This window comes from Pseudorca crassidens, chromosome 7 (assembly GCF_039906515.1).
Source record: "Pseudorca crassidens isolate mPseCra1 chromosome 7, mPseCra1.hap1, whole genome shotgun sequence".
Lineage (NCBI taxonomy): Eukaryota > Metazoa > Chordata > Mammalia > Artiodactyla > Delphinidae > Pseudorca > Pseudorca crassidens.
The window spans coordinates 53,628,169-53,653,912 of NC_090302.1; the positions used below are offsets into that span (position 1 = coordinate 53,628,169).

The 25,744-nt window shown below is 40.5% G+C and overlaps 1 protein-coding gene across 1 annotated transcript in view; it reads right to left on the reverse strand.

Moving 5' to 3' along the window:
* Positions 1–25,744, reverse strand: part of LOC137227049 (histone-arginine methyltransferase CARM1-like) — a 265,505-nt gene that overhangs the window by 106,835 nt on the left and 132,926 nt on the right. The gene's annotated exons all lie outside the window — the stretch shown is intronic.

A 25,744-nucleotide genomic window follows, 5' to 3' on the forward strand; every position in this document is an offset into this window, starting at 1 on the left:
ATGTGTATACAAGGGAATGCTTTCTACTGTGTGAGGAAAAAAATACAGAAGTGAAGGCTCAAAGAATTCCAGAAGTGATATCACTAATAGATAACACAGCATGCACGGTGGTCAAATTCTGTGACTTCTGTCTTAGAAATGTCTCTCAAAGTCCTGCCCAGTGGTCGTCGCTGCCTGGGGTCTCTCCTCTCCACTGCTGGTGCTGTGACCGGGTCTCTCTCCTACAGCCCACGTGGGATCCCTAACGCCCACCCAGTCTGGATTCACCATGAGCTCCAGTCCCTCACGTCTGTCCGCCCCTGGGTGCGCGCCCTCCTCGCCCCCATTTCCTGCACACGTAAGACCTGCACTATACCCTTACGCGCCCACCGTGCTGCTGAAGCGCTTACACATTCCCAGGTCAACGTGGGCCTGGCCTGGCTTCTTGACTTTGAAACCCTTGTCCGTCTCTTCTGTTTGGATTACCTTCTGACATGAAACTCCTATTCATTCTCCAAGATTCAGTTCAATGAGCATTTCTTCACTGCTGTGTTCTACAACTCCCATAGGCACAATGAACTGCTGCAACACAGGGGGCCTCAACACTTGGCTACACACCAGAATTCTTCTCTAGAAAGAATTTTTTAATGTAGACGTTGGACCCTCCACCTATACTGAGAAATTCAATGCTCTGGTGGTGGGGAGACGGCATCTCTGTTTTTTTCAAAAGCCTGCAGTTAGTTTTCATGTGTAGCTAGGGACCAGAACCTGTGTTCTCATCTCATGCTCTCAGCTTACCATCTTATTTCATATTTTACCCAATTTCTCAATTTTTAAAGTGTCCATCTCTCTATATATATCAAACTCTTTCAGGGCATGGTTTGGGGGCACGGTGTCAAGCCTTATTTATCTCTAGTCTTCAGAACATTGTGCTAACATAACAGCCACCCAGTAACAGGCTGAAAATGTGAATTCAATAAATTTGGGGAAATGATAAATGAACTTGCTGAAATTGTTTCAATTCATCTGTCAATAGATGAATGGATTAAGAAGATATGATATATATATATATGAATATCATTCAGCCACGAGAAAAATGGAAATCCTGCCACTTGCAACACAATGGACGGACCTTGATGGTATCATGCTCAGTGAAATAAGCCAGAAAGAGGAAGACAAATACTATATGATATCACTTATATTTGGAAACTTTTTTAAAAAAAAGTCAAACTTATAGAAACAGACAGTAGAAAAGTGGTTGCCAGGAGCTAAGGGGTGGGGAAAATAGGGAGAGGTTGGTAAAGGGGTACAAACTTTCAACTATAAAATGAATAAGGCCTGAGGATCTAATGTATAACGTGGTGACTACAGTTGTTAACATGTATTAATATAATTGAAAATTTTTTTTTGGCTGCATTGGGTCTCTGTTGCTGTGAGCAGCCTTTCTCTAGTTGCAGCAAACAGGGGCTACTCTTCGTCGAGATGTGCGGGCTTCTCACTGCAGTGGCTTCTCTTGTTGCAGAGCACGAGCTCTAGGCACACGGGCTTCAGTAGTTGCAGCACGCAAGCTCAGTAGTTGTGGCACGGGGGCCCTAGAGTGCGCGAGCTTCAGTAGTTGTGTCGCACGGGCTCCGTAGTTGTGGCTCACAGGCTCTAGAGCACAGAGTCAGTAGCTGTGGCACATGGGCTTCGTTGCTCCATGGCATGTGGGATCTTCCCAGACCAGGGATCGAACCTGTGTCCCTTGCACTGGCAGGCAAATTCTTAACCACTGCGCCACCAGGGAAGTCCCTATATAATTGAACTTTGCTAACAAAGAACTTAAATGTTCTCAACAAAAAAAAGAATAATAAAGTAAAATAAAATACAATAAATTCTCGGATATACTGAAAAACAAAGATGATACTGGATACTATTTACCCAGCTCTACTCTCCTGGCACCTCTCCAATTCCCTCTGAGTTCTCAGAGATTGCCAGCAGTGGTTTGTGTTACCCCTCTGTGAGTTGTGTCCTGGGCATCTCAGTTGTTTGAGCTTTCAAAGCCTATGGTAAACTCACTTGTCCAATAAATAGTCTTTTGAATATTCTCTACAGTTTCAAGTCTCTATCCTTTGGGGGAAATTGTACCTTTAATACAGCCAAAAGTAATGGCTGCCTAATTTAGTGAATAGGATGTGTGGTGAGTTGCAAAGTACCATTTTGGGTTCAAAAGCAAAATTTTGATCAAGTAATAAGGATAGTCTGCTTGTGCACCTCACCAATTGTCTTCAAAGGAAAAGGTGAAAGAGAAGCTCCAAAGAAGTTTTGTGTTACACCAGCATTCATGCAATACATAAATAGCCTTCCAAAATCAATAGTAATTTGGACGTATTGGCTCTGTGTTTGCTATTTTTAAAAAATCCAATTGTATTACATTATACACACTATAATCACCACTCTGTAATCCTGGCACAGGGACCACATTTGATAAACCAAAAATCAGGGTCTCTAGTTTGACCAGTTTGGGATGTATTTATGGGATTTAGCAAATTAGAAGTCAGATATTGGCATGTCCAGGAATCAGCATCAATTAACTCTTGACGATTGTGAATTCTGTCACAACGGCTGCCCAAAGAATGTTCTCTTCACAAGTCACCCATACCTTTATTTTAATACTTAAATTACTGCGTGTAAATAAAAGAAATGTCTGTGTTTCCACCTGATGTATAAAGATAGAAAAAAAATCACATTTTAAAAAGGAAAAGAAATTTCATTGTTTATTTCTCCCCTTTCCTCAGTCTCCAGAAGGACGGACTCTGGTAGCCACTAAAGACACTGTCTTAGTCCCTCTGGGTTGCTATAACAGAGTGGCACAGACAGAGTGACTTATAAATAACAGAAATTTATTTTGATTATAAATTTCTTTTGATTATAAATGAACTGTTCAGTTCACTCATTTATAATCAGTAGGAGAGACTGTCTAGATGTTGGGGCAGCTCTATGATTTGGGTCTGTAACATGTAATAACTGAATTCAGTACCCTAGTTTTATGTTAAACTATCAGGATTTTCTTGATAAAAGTTAATCCCCCTGCCTCCCCAGCCTACCTGTATTTCTCTTAATGACTTCTGGGTCCTGAGCTCCCTGTGCAGCCTGAAGAAGGTACTGCAGTCAGAACCATGTATTGATGATAATACATGGTAGCAATAAAAGTTGTCCTTAAAAACTGTTCTGGAGGCTGGAAGTCTGAGATCAGGGTGCCAGCATGGTCAGGTTCTGGTGAGGGTTCTCTTCTGAGATGCAGACTGCGGACTTGTGTCTGTGTCCTCACGTGGTGGAAGGAGCAAAGGAGCTCCCTGGGGTCTCTTTTGTAAGGATGCTAATCTCATTCATGAGGGCTCCACCCTTATGATCTAATCAGTTCCCACCTATACCTGAGACTGCTACGCATTTCTCTGGAAACACACACAGAATATATCTCTATAGGAAATTTCCTGAAATTCAATTTGCATGTATCCAACTTTGGGAGCAGGAATGAAGAAGGTATGGAAACTTTTTTATGTGAATATTATGTTCCTCCTCATTAAAAAAAGAAGAAAAGAACAGTAATACTGACATTTAGGAGTTCAGACGGTGAATAGATTTTGACTTAAATTGCATCATAACCAAAGATAATTGATTCCGCCAGTGATACCTAACTAGAACTTTTTGATTAATTAAACTTTCACTGCCAACTGGGCCCAAATACTTAAGTTCACACACCTCTGATTAGGGAAGAAATAGGAGAAAATAAACCCTTGATTCTAAGGACCATGAAACCAGGAGAAGCAGGATTCAATGGGGGCACGTGGTCAGTTTTGTTCCCTTTTTTGTATACTGACTATAGGAAAATAGATACCTTTGACTTCCTCCCCAGTAAAAAGACCTTAACCTGGCAAATTTGAGCTGATGGACTAGAGAGAATTAAGATGGGCTATTTGTAAATCACTCAAGATCGTCCAAAAGCAGCTCTGCAATAACGTCTACAGTTTGACTTTTTTAAAAAAATCCATACCATGATTATCATATTGTCAATTGTGGATTTTCCAGTATAATTTGGGGACATGTGGCCAGAACAGCTGAGGCAGCCAGACAGGTATTACCCTTTCCTGGCACAGAAAGATGCTACATCTTGGTAAATAAACTCTGTACGGCAAGCACCACAGACAGTATCACTTGTAAATAGTAGCTATTTAAGAGAAGCAAGCAAACAAAAACAGATCCCTTCAATCTGGTCTTTTAGGAGTAACAGAACAGAAAGGAAAGGCTGTGTCTGAGTAGTCTTTAACTGATCCTTGAGTATAACTACATGCTAAAATTGAAAGTAATGGTTTGTCAAGAAAGAACCTAAGTCAAGTCTGAGAATCAAAGTGGAATAGTTAGAATCATGGCTGAGGCATGGAACTGTCATGTCCTTGGTTAATATCTATATGATAGAGAAAATTACATCTATGTATTGTGCTGAGAAATGACAAAACACGATGGCTTACAGCCAGAGCAGTTACAATGCCAGTTCCACCAGGCCATTCTCTTCAGAAACAGTGCGGATAAACACGTCCTTTGAAAGGAGTTCCCATTTTACTCATAATCCATGCTGTGTCCGAGGTACTTGGCTTTTACTGGCAATTGAGTGTGTTTCCCCATCCTTATCTACTCTGCCCTCAGACCCCTGGGAAATACCCCACAGGGATCTCCTTATTCCAGAGCAGTGGTTCGGAGCCATATCCTCCCACCTTTTCTGCTCTAAGCAGTTAAAGGAGACAATGTGCAAATGTGAATACCATTTAATTTTTTTTTTTTTTTTTTTTTTTTGCGGTACGCGGGCCTCTCACTGCTGTGGCCTCTCCCGTCGTGGAGCACAGGCTCCGGACGTGCAGACCCAAGCGGCCACGGCTCATGGGCCCAGCCGCTCCACGGCACGTGGGATCTTCCCGGACCGGGGCACAAACCCATGTCCCCTGCATCGGCAGGCGGACTCTCAACCACTGCGCCACCAGGGAAGCCCATCCATTTAAATTTTATTATGTTCTCTACAGCTGGCCTTTCTTTACTCTCCTCTGGGAGTCATCCTGGCTCTACAGAATTAATGGCATCTTTCAAACAAATGGTGCCTGCAGATCAAAAGTCAAGAGAAAAAAAAAAAAAGAACTCCTTGCTAAAATGTTTTCCAAAGGCATAATCACCTGCTGGATTTAAAGATCCCTTCACTCCTCTTACCAAAAGTCTCTCCCTCTAGTTTGGAGAACTGAAGAAGAGAAGATGGGTTACTATTACTGCATCTTATTTTGGAACGTCCAGTGAGCATTACCATAGACAATGTCTGTCCCGCCCGAAAAATCACACCTAGTCTCCAATGTGATGGTAGTTAGAGGGTAGAGCCTTTGGGAAGTGATGAGACATAAAGTAGATTCTCTGAGTGCCCACCATAGATAGCATTACTATAAGACACTGGAGGTTTCTATTGCACACATGAGAAAACTAGAAAAACGGACAGCTTCCCCAAACTTCAAGCTAGTGCTTTTGTCTCCTCTTTAAAATAAATTTGTTAGCATTTCTTAAAAGCAACTGCCAATCAACCTCTCTTAAAATAAATATGTTTATAAGCTCTAAGAAATCAAATGTATTTATTTGGCTTTGCTCTCCTCTCAAAGCCTTACAATTAGCAACCAAACCTGTAATTCATAACCTATGTAATACTTAACTAAAATTATTTTTGTACAAACAAAACATTAATACAAAGCACTGGGAAGGGCTATTTGGGAGTATTCTCTGTATATCTGTCATATCTCTAAATATTAAGAATCTTATGCAAAATAACTGGATTACAAATCTTACCAAATGTCAGAGGCAATCTATATGCATGTCTTTAACCAATTTAAACACTTTCTGAGATGACCAGCAGTGACCAAGACATTAGTAAAATAGTGAGCTTCACCATTTATGAAAGTAAGGACAGTTTGCTCATTTGTCTCATTTGTCTGAATATTGAGCCAGCTGCCTGATCCCTGGGGGATCCTAGCACACTTGTCCTGACACTCCACCCATCAGCAAGGCAAGACCAAGATCTGAGAACTGTGTGGTTTCCAATAAGCAGAAGGATCAGGGGTCAGCCTTGGACAGAGGGATAAGTCACTAAGCCAAAGCAGGAACAAAATTCTAAGGAAAGGATACCAGTGAAAACTCTTTTGTTGGCAAGAGGTGGAAATTCAAGCTTAAACCCAGCTTTTGCTCCCAGAGCACACTGCTGTGTGAAAGGCTACTACAAAGCAACTGATCTAACATTTCTGGTCCTATAACATGCTGAATCCCTGACTCTGGGACAGCTACCAGCTCTATTTTCCTGTCCATACTCCCTAAGAGTTTCCGGCCCTGCTCATAACTCCTGATGTTCTGTTTGCACCATTAGATCCTATATCTTATCCAGCAGATTAGTTAAGAATGAGGTGCTGACTAACGGGTCACTCAGCCTGGACCAAAAGACCCAGGTACTAGTAAACAGGATAAGGCTCTGGGGCTCCAAAGAGGAGTGATCCTACATCTTGGTTTACCTGGGACATTCCAATTTATGTCTGCCATCCTGGACAGATTACTGATCGCATTTCCTCTCCCACTCAAAGGGTCCTGGCTGGGATGATAAATCACTAAATCACCCTGGCTACAAGATGATGTAGTCTTAGGGGAGGTAGCCAGGCAGGGTCAAGTACAAGAGGAATAGGCAGTTGAGAGAGATGACGACACAGAAAGATGCAGATGGGGAAGACCACACAGATAATACCTGTTTCCCCACATGGTTTCAGGATACTCTGTTTCTCTGTCTTAAATGTCATGAGACATTTCCTTATGACATTTGTCCTGAGCTACTCTATATAGGTAGCCTTGACTAGAACAGAAATCTCCCACTTCACAAGAATCTTTTTTGTTTTTTGTTTTTGCTTACTCATTGCCAGTTGACTCAGGTTTAAGAGTTTTTTTGGTTTGGGTTTGGTTTGGTTTTCGCTTTTACTAACAATTTTATATATTTTTATGTTGTACTCATTTCAAGTGTTTTTTTTTTTTTAATCTACACCATACTTTTCTCTACCTTAGAAGTGAATCAGTCTCTTTGCAATTGGGCTCATTTCTACCATTATTTTTGAACCAATTTCAGTGAAGACCCTCCCATATGTGCACTACTTAGGATCAAGACTGAATTCCACAAAACTACCTAGTCATTTGAAGGTCAACAGACTTGCAGAAAGACAAATGGTACCTCAGTTCACTAAGTGAGGCCAGAATGCACCTTCTGGAGCATTTAGCATACATTCAACAGAGGGACTAATTTATTTATGCGGCTGCCCGAGCCATTATTCAATTAGTTCTCATGGCTTCCCAAGGCCTCTGCATGCCTCCCAGCAAGCAAAGCAGCACAGGTGAACACCAAACAGGTGGCATCAGGCACATTTCCAACTTGATTAGATTTACACAGTTTTTAAAATGATGTTTAACAACTTAAACCAACATTTTTACAGCTGCCTATGCCATACTCCCTACATTCCCAAAACGGTTAACTTGAGGTAAGCATTACTGTAACCCAACATGAAACTTAAAAATCTGAAATAGCAGAGACTGTACCTTCAGTACGTAATGTTTGGGGCACTTCACTTTGCCAAGTGAAAACTTAGCATAATAACTAGGTACAAAAATCTCTCTGGGCCTTCTCTTTATATATTATCTGTAGACAAATGAGCCATAAATACCCATAAACTCAGCTGAGAAATTCTGTACCTGTTGCAAGGCAAAGGAAAGAAAGGACTTTATACCTGGCAGACTTGAAATTTCAAGTTACGTTAAAAACAAACAAACAAACAAACAAAATTTCAGATGACAAGTAGCACCTTTTGGTTTTGCAATACAACTTTTAAGATCTAGCTCTCTTTCCACTCAAATATGGATTTAACAGTAATACTACATACAATACTTATAGGAAATTAATCTTGTCTTCATTTATAGAAAGCAAAATGCACCTACCATAGTTTTCCCAATGACATGAACCTATAACTGGTTAAAAGCATGGATGTGCATGTGTCGTCTTAGCTCAATCTCTTTGCTTTTCTCTTGTTTCCTCTTTCACATTTATACAGCTGGTCCACTGTGTGCAAAATGACTGAGCAGAGGCTACATCCAGCCTACAGGCTTTTTTTTTTTTTTTTCCTTTGGTAGGTCTGTTGTTTCCACGTGACATCACTTGAGTTCCATTCAAATTGGGAGCCTGACAGTACCCGATTGCATCCAGGATTTAAGAAGTAGTTTAGTATGGCTCCTAGTTGTGCTGGATTTTTAGGCAGACTGACTTTGAGGTTCACCAATTCAACCAGCATTATGGGACACCCACTGTGTACTGAGTACTGGAAAATTGAGGGCATGTTGGGTGTAACTTCATAAACATTTTATTCACATCACCAAATTTTCTAGCATTTTCAGTGAAGTACAAAGGAAAATCAAACAATGTCTCGCTCCCTGAATAACAAGCCTCAGAGAATTTCTAGAGCACAAGTCATATCAGGCAAAGTTGTGTGTCTGTGCGTGTGTTTTAATAGAATTGCTAAAGAAGTCAAAAAGGGAATCCAATACATGTAACTCACATAGCTTGTAGTAATATACTGAAACAGGGTCTCATGACATTTTACTTTGAAACTGGATTAAACTTGGCTACAGAATGAGCACTGTCCCATTGAGTGACCACACAGAGAGGGCCAGGGAGCACTGCAGAGCTATCAGCTCTCCTGCATCACCTTAGGAGGCGGTAGTTGGTAGTGTGCCTCAAGTACCAGGAGAAAGGTCTTCCTTTTTCTTTATTTTTATTTTTTTTATTGGAGTATAATTGCTTTACAATGGTGCGTTAGTTTCTGCTTCACAACAAAATGAATCAGTTATATATATACATATGTTCCTATATCTCTTCCCGCTTGCGTCTCCCTCCCTCCCACCCTCCCTATCCCACCCCTCCAGGTGGTCACAAAGCACCGAGCTGATCTCCCTGTGCTATGCGGCTGCTTCCTATTAGCTATCTATTTTACGTTTGGTAGTGTATATATGTCCATGCCTCCCTCTCACTTTGTCACAGCTTACCCTTGCCCCTCCCCATATCCTCAAGTCCATTCTCTAGTAAGTCTGTGTCTTTATTCCTGTTTTACCCCTAGGTTCTTCATGACATTTTTTTTTCTTAAATTCCATATATATGTGTTAGCATACAGTATTTGTCTCTCTCTTTCTGACTTACTTCACTCTGTATGACAGACTCTAGGTCTATCCACCTCATTACAAATAGCTCAATTTTGTTTCTTTTTATGGCTGAGTAATATTCCATTGTATATATGTGCCACCTCTTCTTTATCCATTCATCCGATGATGGACACTTAGGTTGTTTCCATCTCTGGGCTATTGTAAATAGAGCTGAAATGAACATTTTGGTACATGACTCTTTTTGAATTATGGTTTTCTCAGGGTATATGCCCAGTAGTGGGATTGCTGGGTCATATGGTAGTTCTATTTGTAGTTTTTTAAGGAACCTCCATACTGTTCTCCACAGTGGCTGTATCAATTTACATTCCCACCAACAGTGCAAGAGGGTTCCCTTATCTCCACACCCTCTCCAGCATTTATTGTTTCTAGATTTTTTGATGATGGCCATTCTGACTGGTGTGAGATGATATCTCATTGTAGTTTTGATTTGCATTTCTCTAATGATTAGTGATGTTGAGCAATCTTTCATGTGCTTTTTGGCAGTCTGTATATCTTCTTCGGAGAAATGTCTATTTAGGTCTTCTGCCCATTTTTGGATTGGGTTGTTTGTTTGTTATTGAGCTGCATGAGCTGCTTGTAAATTGTGGAGATTAATCCTTTGTCAGTTGCTTCATTTGCAAATATTTTCTCCCATTCTGAAGGTTGTCTTTTGGTCTTGTTTATGGTTTCCTTTGCTGTGCAAAAGCTTTGAAGTTTCATTAGGTCCCATTTGTTTATTTTTCTTTCCATTTCTCTAGGAGGTGGGTCAAAAAGGACCTTGCTGTGATTCATGTCATAGAGTGTCCTGCCTATGTTTTCCTCTAAGAGTTTGATAGTGTCTGGCCTTACATTTAGGTCTTTAATCCATTTTGAGCTTATTTTTGTGTATGGTGTTAGGGAGTGATCTAATCTCATGCTTTTACTTGTAGCTGTCCAGTTTTCCCAGCACAACTTATTGAAGAGGCCCTACAGGCATTTTTAAACCTGGTCATCATATGTCTTAAAAATCAGAAAAATAAATCTTACAGGAAATGTGAATTTCTGGCTAAAACTGCACAGCATGAAATCCCTGGGTCTGACTCGCTCTGTGGCAACAATCACATGAGGGAAGTAGCTGCTGCCACCTTTTGAATGAATACGAGATTTCCAGTTCACCACAGCTGCCACCATTCTTTCTTATTTGCAACCAGCTCACTTCATGCATTTCCATGACCTGCCTGGGCTCTGTAGGCATTTGAGTCTGTGATCCCATATCCCCAGGGGTCCATTGCAAAACTCAGTGGACAGCAAGTCTGCAACTTAAAATATCAACTACTTCCCTTCAATTTCTAAGCACCATGAAATCACTGAAGCTAAGGAAAATGATAGCCAAACGCACTTTATCATGCTAGCTTTTCAATCAATCGTCAGTTGCAGTTTAGGCTTACAGAAGACGTTGCTGAGTTTCTCCACAATGATTTTATTTGGCTGTTTTGTATAGACACTCATTAGGGCAGGTTCAAACTCTAACTCTAGAGCTATTAGGTAAGTTCTGGTGAAATGATCACTATCATTCCCAAACAAACTATTCTCATATGAATATGGTACTGCTGACTGACCTATAGTGTGATTTCACCTGTGAAGATGAACTTTCATTAGACCATCCACCTCCCCCAACCTTCCCCTGTAATTAGATATGATCAAGGAGATTCAAGAGTGTGACACCCACAGCTGAAGAGCAATTCCACTCAGGATGCCCACAGCATGCACTGCGTTATCATCATCCCCTAACAAACTGATCCAACCATTTACTTTCATGACAAAGGGCTAGTGGATTTATTAACAGTTGAATGAATGCTTCCTGGTTGACATCCATCTATACTTTCCTCATATGGAATGGTGGATAACATCGACCATTTTAATTTTCCAAAGTCAGGAAAATTAAATCCAGGAATACTGGTTATCATTCAATGTTTTCATAACTACAACCAGCAGTTCTTTTTATATGTAGGGTTTATCTGAAACTTTAACTGCATCCTAGCCCTAGAATGAGCACTGAGTTTAGAACCCTTGATACTCTGAAAAATGTTCCAAATCTTATTAGGAGCCCGCTCGAGAAAACTTTTCTTCAGAGTGAAATGCCAAGGGAAACTTGGCCTGACATTCTGCCCACCTACCACTGATCTGCCCCTTATGGACACTGGGGATCTTATAAGTCAACAGCACTTTCTCTTTTGCTTGGGTGCCAGGATGCTCAGAGCCAAAATCATGGGTTGGCAGTAATTACAGTACCCATGATTTATGGGTCCTATAATATGTAGGTTTGTGTTTTAATTTCCTCTTGGCTTCAGTCTTTCTATATTTTCCCTGATCTTAAAATTTATCTATTTGTATTTTATTATATAAAAGTGTGAGGAAACAACTTCTCAGTAGAAAAAAGTGGGAGATGGATGGATGATGGATAGAAAAATTGACCTATTGTTCTCATCATTACTATACGAAGATTTAACAAAGATTGGTTGTTAAATCATTCTGTAATTTTCTGCCTCACTTTCCATACAATAACCCACCCTGCTCTGAACAGCAAATGCAAGGACTTTGGAAGCAACAGCGTTGGTCCCATATGCTAAAAGCAGATGGGATCTGCACTGTCTTCACAGTAGCAGCTGCCCAGGAACCAAAGTAAAGAGGAGGAGGCTGGGGGAAAGAGCACGAGGGGAGAGAAACACAAAAGCGCAATCAGGAGCAGAGAAGAGAGATACTTCCTGCTACCAGTCTCAGCCACGGTTAAAAAGCAAGCACACATTCATGAACTGCTCCATTTGATAATGTTTGCACATTTACGGTGTCACTTAATTCAATTCCCACTGCCAAGAGGTATTCTGATCGCCACTGTGCACATGGAGAGGGAAAGACACAGTTTGTTCTGAGTAAAAATTAGCAAGGCCAATGTTCCTTCCAATACCACTATCTGCATTCCAGAAAGTGGGAAACTCTAAAATGTAGAAAGTCCATGTTCTACACCGGAAGAAGCTGTCTATGTACTGAATGAAGATGGCTGGGAAAATAAGGAACAAAAACAAAAAGTAAGATGTAACATATCAATGTAACATTAATAACAGGGAAATGACTTCAGCTGCAGCCAGAGAGACTGGCTAAACAGGGAAATCCTTTTGACTCCAAGTGTTACAAAATCATGACAGCAAAGGGTTCTCTGTGTGTAACTGCAGAATTTCCTTATTTGGAGATGTTACTTTCAACATCTAGTTATTTATTACTCTAGGTTGGCAAAATTTTGCCAAAAATTTATTTAAAATACTCTAGCTGATCTCTCACTTATAAAAAAATGTTTCTTGACTTTTTTAATAGTGAAGTGTTGTTTACACAACAATGTCACTGTCCATCTAGCGGAGGAATGAGTAGGCGAAGTGTGCTATATTAATACGATGGAATACCATGCAGCCATTAAAAGGACTAAAGTAGATACATATGTCAACAAACACAGATTTCAAAAATAGGGCTGAATATTAAAGCAAGTTTCAGAATGACTGTAGGATATAAGATCCTTTTATAACTTAAAACAAAGTCAATACTATGTATCAGGGGTTGGCAAACTTTTTCTGCAAAAGACAAATAGTAAATAATTTAGACTTTGCAGAGCCATATATGCCATCTGTCACATATTATTCTTTTTTGTTGTTGTCTTTGGACTTGAGAACACAGAGAGCGGGAAGGGTAAGCTGGGATGAAGTGAGAGAGTGGCATGGACATATATACACTACCAAATGTAAAATAGATAGCTAGGGAAGCAGCTGCATAGCACAGGGAGATCAGCTCGGTGCTTTGTGACCACCTAGAGGGGTGGGATAGGGAGGGTGGGAGGGAGACGCAAGAGGGAGGGGATATGTTTACACACAGCAGATTCACTTTGTTATACAGCACAAACTAACACAACTTTGTAAAGCAATTATAATCCAATAAAGATATTAAAAAAAATCTCACTGTCCTTTTAAATCAGGTAACTATCAATATACATGGTATGAATGTCAAGTTTAGAGTGATATCAGCATCATAGCTGAATAAGACGTCTTTTGTTCCTGTCCAACCCCCCCTTCCTAACAATAACAATTTGGTATCCATGCATGGACAAAAGTGCCTTTGTGGGAGCTGTGGGATCCAGCACCATACACCAAGAAACCCAGGAGAAGTCTCACCCACCCATGTGTTGGGTAATAGGTATGCAGATCTTGGTCCCAGCTGTGGACCCTGAGTGGCCCATGAACTGGCTCCAGCCCCTCCTAGCCATGGTCTGGGAGGCCCTGGAAAACACTGTCTTAGATAATCACCCATGGACAAGAGATCTTTTGTGGAAGTCCAGGTTTCCAACAGATAAGTGCCAGCACACCACTGAAGCAAAACAAAAAGGGGATTTGGACACGATGGAGAGGGTAAGAGGGACGTTTTGACGTTACTCAAACTACCCCTCACCCAAGGCAGTAAAGCTCAGGGCCAAGAGAGATCCTGCTCGTGACTTCTACCACGGTGAAAAACGAGAGTGTGTAAGTGCCCAGCTTCCGCAGCTGTGCAGGACGCTGCCAAAGACGCTCATTTCTCTTCTGCCCCATCCACAGTACTGAATCGTAAGCAGCATGTACTGGGGATGAGGGGAGACTGGGAGACGAGCAGACAGGATTCTCAGAGGGCATGAAATGAACAAGAATCCTATTAACTGCATTGTGAACTCCACCAAGAAGCTCACCAATGAGCTGCTGGGGACACCTCACCTGTGGATCTCCCCAACGGGCCCATGGGCATCCCCAATGCTCTGTGTGCCTTACCCACACACATATCTACCCTGTGGCCAGCTCTCTATGTAAGCTCCCAAGAGCGTCAGTGACAGCAAGCTTTGACAAATAGCTAGTGAGAATGTACAGAAAGCTAGCCCAAATCTGCAGGCCAGGGAGAACCCATAAACTTAAGCTTTAGCACCACCTTTGCGGAAACAAAGGGAGACTATCAGCACTCAGCCTGGGGCATTGCAGGATCAAGAGAAGACATCCAAACTTAAGAATTCTGTCACAAGAGGGAGTAAGAAACGTGGAGCAGATGTATCCATAGAAGGTCTGAGAGCCTCAGAACCCTTAGCAGGGCTGATGGAAGGTATTGCTGTCCCAGTTAGTAAGGACTGGAGGAAGTGATGCTACTTCAGATGTGAAGACAGCAAAACAAATTTCAAAGAACATGAAAAATCAAGGAAACAAGACATCACCAAAAGACCATAATAGTCTTCTAGTAACCAATCAAAAAGACACGGAGATCTGTGATTTATCCAGTAAATAATTTGAAATAGCTGTTCTATGGAAACTGGATAGCTATAAGAAAACACAAAAAGACAATTCAACAAAATCAGGAAAAGTTTTTTCTGCATGAACAAAATGAGAAACAAATCGTAAAAAAGAATCAAACAGAAAACTCTGGAACTGAAGAATACAATGAACTAAATTTTAAAATGCAACAGAGAACATCAATAGCAGAATGGATCAAGCAGAAGAAAGAAGTTGTGAGGTAGAAGACAGGACCTTTGAAATTATCCAGTCAGAGAAGAATAAAGAAAAAAGAATGAAAAACAGTGAACAAAGCATATGTGACCTATGGGACATCATAAAAGAAACAACTTAAAAATTACTGGAGTTCCAGAGGAAAAGGGGGTGTGTGCATAAAGCTTGCTTAGAGAAATAATGGCTGAGAATTTCAAAAATCTGCACCGAAATTTGGGTATCTAAGTTCATGAAGTTAGGTCACCAAATAAACTCAAAGAGATGCTGCCCAACACACATTATAATAAAACTGTCAAAGACTGAAGACAAGGAGAGAATTTTAAAAGCAGGAAGAGAAAAGAAGCTTGTGACTTGCAAGGGAACCCCCATTAGAGTATCAGGAAATTTCTCACCAGAAACCTTACAGGCCAGGAGACAGTGGGATGATGTATTCAAAGTGATGAAAGAGAAAACTGCCAACAAAGAATATCTTATCTGGCAAAGGCATCTTTCAGAAATGAAGGAGAGATAAAGACTACCAGATAAACGAAAGCTAAGGGAGTTCATCACCACTAGACCTCCCTTACAAGAAATGCTGAAAGGAGTTCTTTCAGATGAAGTGAAAGGACACTATTAGTAACATAAAAACATTGAAAATATGCAACACACTGGTAAAGGTAAGTATACAGTCAAATTCAGAATACTGTCATACTGTAACATGGTGTGTTACCCACTTAATTCCAGTATAAGGGTTAAAGGACAAGAGTATTAAAAATAACTATAGCTAAAATAATTTGTTAATAAATACACTATATAAAAAAGAGGTAAATTGAGACATCAAAACTAAAACAGGGGTGGGGTGTATAAAAGGGTATAGTTTTTGTGTTATTGAAATTATTATAAGTGTAAAATAGACTGTTATATTTATAAGATGTTTTGTGTAAGCCTCATAGTAACCACAAAGCAATAACCTATAGTATATTCACAAAAGATAAAGGCAATCAACATTTACCACTGTGGAAAATTACCAATTCAAAAAGGAAGGCATCGAGAGCAGAGAAAAAAGAACAAGGGAATTTGTTCAGCAAGAAAATAATAAAGACGGCATTAGTCAAGTCCTTACCTATCTATCAATGATTACTCTATCAATAATTATTCTAAATGTAATTGGATTAATTTCTGCACTCAAAAGGCATAGAGTAGCTGGATGGATAAAAATAACAAGACCCAACTATATGCTCCTTACAAGACACTCACTTCAGCTTTCAGGAATCACAAAGGCTCCAATCCAAGTGAAGGGACAGAAAAAGATATTCCATGCAAATGGAAACCAAAAGAGAGCAGTGGTAGCTATACAGTGGACCCCTAAGCAACACAGGGTTTAAGGCTGCCAACCCGCCATGCTGTTGAAAATCCACATATAACTACAGTCAGCCCTCCACATCTGTGGTTCCACATCCATGGATTCAACCAACTGTGGATCACGTGGTAATGCAGTATGTATTTACTGAAAAAAAATCTGTATATAAAGAGACCCACACAGTTCAAACCTAGTATTGTTTAAGGGTCAACTGTACTTACATCAGAAAAAAATGGACTTTAAGCCAAAAACTGTAAAAACTGAAAAACAAGGTGATTATATAATGATAGAGGGGTTAATCAATCAAGAAGATATAACAATCATAAATATACATGCACTCAACATTGGAGCACCTAAATCTATTAAACAAATACTAGCAGATCTGAAGGGAAAAATAGACAACAATACAATAATAGTACAGAACTTCAGTACCCCACTATCAACAGTGAATAAACCAACCAGACAAACAACAAGGAAACATTGGACCTGAACTATACTTTAGACCAAATGAACATAACAGATTTATATAGAACATTCCATCCAATAGCAGAAGAATACACATTCTTCCCAAATGCACAGAGAACATTCTCCAGGATAGATCATACGATAGGTCACAAAACAAGTCCTAGCAAATTTACCAGTATCAAAACAAATCATACAAGTATCTTTTCTGACAACAGCAGTATGAAACTAGAAATCAATAACAGGAGGAAGGCTGGAATATTCACAAATACATGGAAATTAAACAGTATACTCCTGACTAACTTATGCGTCAAAAAAGAAATTTAAAAATATATAAGACAAATGAAAATGGAAATACAACATACCAAAACCTATGGGAAGCAGCAGAAGTAGTTCTAAGAGGGAAGTTTATAATAATAAACAACTACAGAGAGAAAAAGGAAGGATCTCAAATAAACAACCTAACTTTATACCTCAAGAAACTAGAAAAGGAAGAAGAAAATAAGCCCAAAGTTAGCAGAGGGAAGGAAATAACAAAGATCAGAGCAGATTCAAATAAAAATAGAGACCAGCAAAACATTAGAATACAACAAAACAAAGAGGTATTTTTTAAAAAGGTAAATATAATTGGCAAAACTTTACACTATCTTTAAAAAAAAGAAGACTCAATTATTTCAGAAATGAAAGAGGGGACATTACAACTAAGACCACAGAAATACAAATGATTAAAGATACTACAATTAACAATTACACGTCAACAAACTGGATACCCTGGAAGAAATGGATATATTTCTAGAAACATACAAACTACCAAACTGAATCACGAAGAATTAGAAAATGTGAGCAGAGCTACAATGAATAAGGAGACTGAATCAGTAATAAAAGAAAAACTTCCCAACAAAGAAAAGACCAGGGTCCAACAGTTTCCCTGATGAATTCTATCAAACATTTAAAGAATTAATGTCTGTCCTTCTCAAACTCTTCCAAAATATTGAAGAAGAGGAAATACTCTTAAACTTATTTTATGAGGCTAGTATTACCCTGATACCAAGTCAGATAAGGATACTACAAAAAAAAACAAAACAAACAACAACAAAATAACTATAGGCCAGGGCTTCCCTGGTGGCGCAGTGGTTGGGAGTCCGCCTGCCGATGCAGGGGACACGGGTTTGTGCCCCGGTCTGGGAAGATCCCACATGCCACAGAGCGGCTAGGCCCGTGAGCCATGGCCGCTAAGCCTGCGTGTCTGGAGCCTGTGCTCCGCAACAGGAGAGGCCAAAACAGTGAGAGGCCTGCGTACCGCAAAAAAAAAAAAACCAAAAAAAACTATAGGCCATTATCCTTGATGAATATAAATGTAAAAATTTTCAACACTTTATTACCAAATGGAATTCAACAGCACATTAAAAACATTTATCCCTTTTAATTAAAAGGAATGTACCTCAAAATAGGAAAGGCTATATATGACAAGCCCACAGATAACATCATACTCAATGGTGAAAGGTTGAACGCTTTTCCTCTAAGATCATAAACAAGATGAAGGGTGCCCACTCTTACCAATCCTATTCAACATAGTACTGTAAATCCTAGCCAGAACAATTATAAGAAAAAGAAAGGAAGTAAGGAAAGAAGAAAGAAGGAAAGAAAGAAAAAGCATACAAATTATAAAGGAAAAAGTAAAACTGTCTTTGTGTTCAGATATGACCATATATAAAGAAAATCCTAGATTCCACCAAAACACTGTTAGAACTAAGCAACAAATTCAGTAAATTTGCAGGATACAAAATCAACATACAGAAATCAGTTGCATTTCTATACACTTACTAACAATGGAATATCTGAAAAAGAAATTTTAAAATACCACATTTATTTACAATAGCATTAGAAACAAAAAACTTAAGAATAAATTTAACCAAGGAGGTAAAAGATCTATACACTGAAAACTATAATACATTGATGAAAGAAACTGAAGATGACACAAATAAATGGAAACATATACGTTCATCATTCAGAAGAATTAATATTGTTAAAATGTTGGTATTACCCAAACTGATCTGCAGATTCAGTGCAATCTCTATCAAGATTCTAATTGCATTTTTCATGGAAATAGAACAATCCTAAAATGTGTATGGCACCATACAAGACCCTGAATAGCCAAGGCAATCCTGAGAATGAAGAAAAAGCCAGAGGCATCACACTTCCTGATATCAAATATACTGCAAAGCTATTTTAACCAAAACAATATGGTACTGGCATAAAAATATACACACAGATATATGGAATAGAATTGAGAGCCCCAAAATAAACTCTCATATATATGGTGAACTAATATTTGTCAGGGGAGCTAAGAATACTCAATGAGTAAATGATAATGTCTTCAAAAAATGGTGTTGGGAAAACTAGATAACCACACGCAGAAGAATGTGACTGGACAGCACTTACTAAAATTAAGTCGAAATGGATTATAGACTTAAACATAAGAACTGAAACCATAAAACTGCTAGAAGAAAACAAGAAAGAAACTCCTTGATATTGGTCTTGGTCATGATTTGTTGGATATGACACCAAAAGCAAAACTAAACAAGTGGGACTACATCAAAAAGCTTCTGCACAGAAAAGAAACAATCAACAAATGAAAAGATAATCTATGTAATCGGAGAAAATACTTGCAAATCATCTATCTGATACAGGATTAATAAACAAAATATATAAGGAACTCATACAAATCAACAGCAGAAAAACAATCTGATTAAAAAATGAGCAGAGGACCTGAAAAGATATTTTTCCAAAGATGACATCCAGATGGCCAACAGATACATGAAAAGATGCTCAACATCCTAATTATCAGGGAAATGCAAATCAAAACCCGAATGAGATTATCTCCTTACATGTGCTAGAATGGCTATCATCAAAAAGACAAGAGACTGCAAGTGTTGGAGAAGAAGTGGAGAAAAGGAAGCCCTCGTGCACTGTTGGTGGGAATGTAAATTGGTACAGCCATTACGAAAAACAGTATGGAAGTTCCTCAAAAAATTAAAAATAGAACTACCATACGATCCAGCAATCCTACTTCTGGGGATATATCCCAAGGACATGAAATTACTATCTCTAAGATTTATCTGCATTCCCATGTTCACTGCAGCATTATTCATAACAGCCAAAATACGAAAACAACCTAAATGTCCGTCTACACATGAATGGATAAAAAAGATGTGGCATATATATTCAACGGAATATCATTCAGCCATGAGAAAGAAGGAAATCCTGGCATTTATGACAACATGGACATACCTTAAGGGCATTATGGCAAGTAAAATAAGTCAAACAGAGAAAGACAAATACTGTATATCATTTATATGTGGATTCTATAAAAGCCGAACTCATAGAAACAGAGTAGAATGGTGGTTATGAGGGGTTTGGTGCGAGGGAAACGGAGAGATGCTGTTAAAAGGTACAAACTTCCAGTTATAAGTGCTGGAGATCTAATGTACAGTATGGTGATTATAGTTCATAATACTGTATTATATACTTGAAACTGCTAAGACAGTAGACCTTAACTGTTCTCACCACAAAAAATCAATGGTAATTAGTTGAGGTGATGGAGGTGTTGACTAACCCTACTGAGGTCATCATTTCACAATATATAAGTGTATCAAATCAACACACTGTACACCTTAAACTTACACAATGATATATGTCAACTATATCTCAATAAAGCTAGAAAAAAGCATCAAGTTTATAAAATATTACACTTTAAAATTGTTTCCTGTCTTGTCTACACACAGGTACACACACACACACACACACACACATATTCACACACACTCACAGGACTCTAATCCGAAGAGTTACAGTATAAAAGTATATAGTGCAAATGCCAAGAGCTCAGACTCAAACTAGCCTGTCTGGCATACAGCTGTGGCTCTACTATTTGCTATCGTGTGAGCTTGCACAGGTTACTTAAAGGTGTTCTTTGAAAAATGAGAATTGATAATAATACCTATCCCCTAGGGTGGTTGTATGTATATATGCACATATATACATACATATTTACATTTACTTACTTATGTATATAGCCTTATATCTATATTTACATATATATGTCATATAATAAGTACTCAGTGTTAGCTCAGGTTGGAAATTATTTTATTCTGCTAAAGAAAAACGAATAGACACAGGTGTGAATTTTATCCAAGGGGACCCTAGGCCTCCCCTCCACTGGGGATTTGTTTCGTTCGCAATTCCTCAAGGGTAGAAATGGCCCTTTCTGAGTTGTTTCTTTCAAGGTCTAGTATTGAAATTCATTCCAGTACTATGGAAGGAAGCCAAGAAAGTCAGCTTTTTTTGGAAGGCTGCATGCCTCAGAAGAACTTGAGTCAAGGGGGGCCAGAGTGCTGGCAGTGAGTCAGCTCCTTATTAAAAAACACTTATTGATCACCTGCTGTGTGCTGGGCACAAGAGCAGGGGCTATAGAGGGGGTACAAACAAAACTAGAAATGAGGTTCCCACCCTCAAAGAAGAGACACACAAAATGACTATTAAAAACCAATGCATTATTACACACAAAATCATGTGGGATAATTTGTATTCAAAAATCCAAGGAGACCAAGTGTTGTGTATTCATCCCATCAGGGAAGGCTGTTTAGGGGAGGCGAAAGGTGAGCTGCAGGTAGCAGGAGGAATCTGGAAAGGCAGAGAGGAAGGAGGAGGGTCATGGCCTGAAGCAAAGCTCTCAGCAGGGAAATTTTTCAGTCTGCTGTGCAAGTGGGGGAGTGGCCTAATTTTCCAGGGTGGAGGGGCCAACATATGGAGTCACAGAGAAAACTAAGGCTGTACAGAAAGGCCACTTGGTGATGTAATGTTCAGTACAAGGTTAGATTCGTCATGTGGATTGTTGAGGAGGGTCTGATGACAATTTCAGCAATTTTCTTTGCATTGAGCTTTGGTCCTGCCATGGATATCACAGTTAACTTTTTGATCAGTTCCATCAAAAATCATTTGATCGCATCCTGCATGAGGGAAGGAAGCCTGTTTCCGGCCTGTTCACCATCATCCAGGATGGGGACTGCACAGTATAGGAGTGAATAAGTAAAAATCTCTTATTTGATAATTAAATAAGTTAATACATGTAAGGTGCTTGGAAGAGTACCTGGCACAAAAGAAGCTCCACAAAAGTCCTGCTATTCTCCCTTCCTCCTCCCCCTTCTTCATTAGTAAGGCAGAGTATATGCACCAGGGCCTCAATGCGTCCCGTCCATTGGGCCAAGGTAGCTGAGTATCACCACACAGGTTGTGCATTGCACAAAATATTCCCATAGACCATGAAAAGAACAGTGTTGTATGGAACCGTTTTACACAACAGCCCTCACAGGCCAGCTTCCCATGACATACTGAACTTGGAAGCTCCTTTCATGCTTCAAAATTCTAGAATAACCTCAAAACCCCTTCCTAACCGTCACAGCAGAAGGGAGATCAAAGGGTGGACAGGGTAGAAGGAAACTGTAACAGTGCAAAAATGAGAGAAGGCATTCCCAAGGTAACTGCCAGCTGCAGCAGGCATCTTTTAAGTGTATTGGAAGAAAAGGACCCTCTTAAAGGGTTTTGCAAAAAGGAAGAATAAGAAGATCACTACTTTAAAGGCTTGAACTTGAGTAACTGCAGTCGGAGATACAGAGAAAGCTCTGCCGTCAGTATAAAGTACCTGATTCAAGAAGGTGCCAGGTCAGGTTGGGACGGAACAGCACAGGATATGAGCAACACGGGACACACAAGGATTCGCGGGTGATGTCAATTCAGGAAGACTTCAGGAGACAAACTGAAAAGGATCAGGACTGTTGCTAAGGGATTCACCAGTTCTTTCTGGAGGTAAGATCAGCTGTTAGTATGTGAATATCACTACTTATTATTACAGTCTCAGAAGTGTGTCTGTGATTCATTTGTTATATAAAAGGAAACGACTTAGAAAGGTGTATGCCATTAAAACCATATGGAAGTTCTAGGCATTCAAGACAAGTCACTCTGTTATCCTCAAGGCCAGGAATATAGAGGTAGGTGGTCCCCAGGTGATAAGCCCAGTAAGGATTCTAGCTGGTGGCCAGATTGGGCAGAACAAGTAATCTTACAAAGGAGTAAGGGTAGGATTGGTTTTTAAGTGGAAGTTAACATAAATGCAAATACCTCAAAGGTCAATAACCATACATCTCACCTTGCTCGCAAAATGACTTACTGGCAAATTGTGTACATTTTATTAGAATGACTTCCATGTAATAGAAATTTACCAATGACAAAGTGCTAACTGCCAAAACCTCAAGTGGGCTATGTTACAAAGGATGGAAAGTGAAAGCTCTACCCCTGTGGCTGCCAAGGGACCTTGAGTAGAGGAAATAGCAGACGTGCTGGCAAGGGTGATGGAGAAGCCGGGTTTCAGTGCCGCAGCGCCACTGGGCGGCAGGGGACTGACACAGGTACAGGGACTGGCCTCGCCGTGGCAGTCCCAGATGGGTCTATGCTTTCTTTGAGAGAACACCCTGAGCGTTCCAAGACACCCCAGAAGCAGCACTGCAAACATCCAGATGACAAACTGTCCCTGTTGTGCCTCTCTTACAGCTATGATCACTCTGCCACGTGTGTGACAGTTACTGGGGCACACGGCCACCTCCCTGCTAGGTTCCTAGCTCCTGGAGAGTGCAGCTGTGCCTGGTTCATCTTGGATCTCCCGTAGTGACTAGCCCAGCACTGGGCCCGTGGTGGATGCTTACAGTGCGCTGGGCTATATACATTACATCCATTATCTCATTTAATCCACCAGCAGTCCTCTGCAGTACATACTGGAATTATTCCCATTTCACAATGAGGAAACCAAACCTTAGAAGGATGAAGTGACTGCTGTTAAGTTATACGGCTGATTGGTGAAAGCCAGAGGCTCAGCGGCCATGGCTCACGGGCCCAGCCGCTCCGCAGCATGTGGGATCTTCCCGGACCAGGGCACGAACCCATGTCCCCTGGATCGGTGGGCGGACTCTCAACCACTGCGCCACCAGGGAAGCCCCAAAAGTCACGCTTTTAACTATCACATTACCCTTCCTCCAGATTACGGGTGGGCAAACTATCACGCATGAGCCAAATCCAGCCTCTGGCCTGTTTTTGTACCAGCCACAGGCTAAGGAATTTTTTACATTTTCAGACAGTTTTAAAAAATCAAAGCAAGAATAATATTTTGTGACAAATGAAAATTACATGAAATTCAAATTTCAGTGTCCATAAAAGATGTTTAATTGGAATATAGCCACCTTCATTCTTCTACATATTGTCCATGGCTGTTTCCATGCTGCAAGCGCAGAGTTGAGTAATTGTGACAAAGGCCATACGGCCCATGAAACTAAAATATTTAGTAGCTGGCCCTTTACAGAAAAAGTTTACTCACTTCATCTCTAGATACAGAGCCAAGCAGCAGACATACTTCTCTACCCAGCTGTGCAGGAATATTGGCACGTAAGGTCAGAGAAATCATGGAGTGATAAGTATCAGGTCAGCTCGCAAGCACCATCTGAAGGCCATGGCTACAACCTGGCCACACCTGGAACCGGGAGGCAGGCACACGGCATTTGGCTCAGGACCGTTTGCTGGCAGAGGAGGTATTGCTGATGGTCGCTCTGCAGGTCAATGAGGACGCTCAATAAACCACTGATTGCTTTGGCCAATTGCAAGTAACAAGATCTTGCAGATGACTGAGCTGTGCAGATGATATGAAAATCACATTTAGCCTTGAGTCAGCAACCTCCTTTCCTGCTGAGCTCTCTGCAGAGATGCCAGCAAGTTGCCGAACTAACAGACTGGGGTATCGCCGCCTTGTGCTAGAGATGCTAACTGAGCAGTGCCATAGCCAGGGAGCCGACTACAGGATGGGAGAAGGGCAAGCCAGATGCCTGTACAATCCTGTACCCGCAGAATGAGTAGGGCATGGATGAACCTTCTCTCTGCACAGCCAGGAGAACACAGTGGAAGCAGCCAGAGGGAGCCCTAAAGGCAAGAAACCAGCTCTGGGGAGGGGGTGGGCGGCTCAGGAGAAAGAAGGACATGGTCACTACTTGACCCTATGTTTTATGGGCCTCCTGCCAGATGGTCAAGGCAAAGGACACCCATGCCTAGGTAGGGGCTGGGACAAAGTGGGCAGCACACCAGATCTTACTAGATCCCCCATACAGGACATTATGTCATTAACTATGACCTGGTACTCTAAGGTCACTGTTCTGCACAGCAGCTCTCCTGAAAATGTGCAGTAACAGGAGGGGGAAATTAACAGAAATTACATCTTTGGAAAACAAAGTGGTACAATAAGTAAAGCATAGGCTTTGGGGTCAGAATTCCCGGGCTTCAGTTTTGTCTCTGACACTAGTACTCCCTACATGATCCTTATATCAGATCACTTAATTTTTCAGATTTTTGGTAAACTCTGCAAAATGAACTAACAGAGTTAATCAAAGGGTTATGTAGCCTATATGTCAGGATTAGGTTTGTCCGTGTAAAACAAAAACTCAAATAACAGTGACCTAAATGACACAGTGATTTATTTTTCTCTCATCTAAAAGAAGTCCAGAATTAGGGAGTGCAAGGCTGGTGCAGCAGTTCCACAGTCAAACAAACATAGGTACCGTGGAACCCTTCTCCTCTGATGTGCTTAAAATATACTTTCCATCCTCAGTGTGTCTGATAGCCAACAATGACTGCTGCAACTCCGGCAATCAAGTCTACACTCCAGGCAGCAAGAATGGATAAATGACATAATTCCTCTCTGAATCAGCCCATATTAAGGAGATTTCCCAGAAACCCTATCCAGTGAACTGTCATCCTTATTTGCAAGGCTGGCTGGGAGGTGTACATTTTAATGATGGTCACCGTCACCTCTAATAAAATAGAACTTCTGACAGTACGGAAGGAGGAGAGAATAGAATGAGGAGGCAGTAAGTAGTCTTGGTCACAAATGCTCACCTCAAGGGCCGATGCTGTCCCCAAATTACCTAATGTGTATGAAACGACATTGTAAAGTTGCAGAGGGACATGAAATAAAATCCATACTCCTTGGTTTCCCATACAAGGCCCTTCACCATTGGGCCCTGCTCTCCCTGCTAAGTCACACCTCCTACCACTT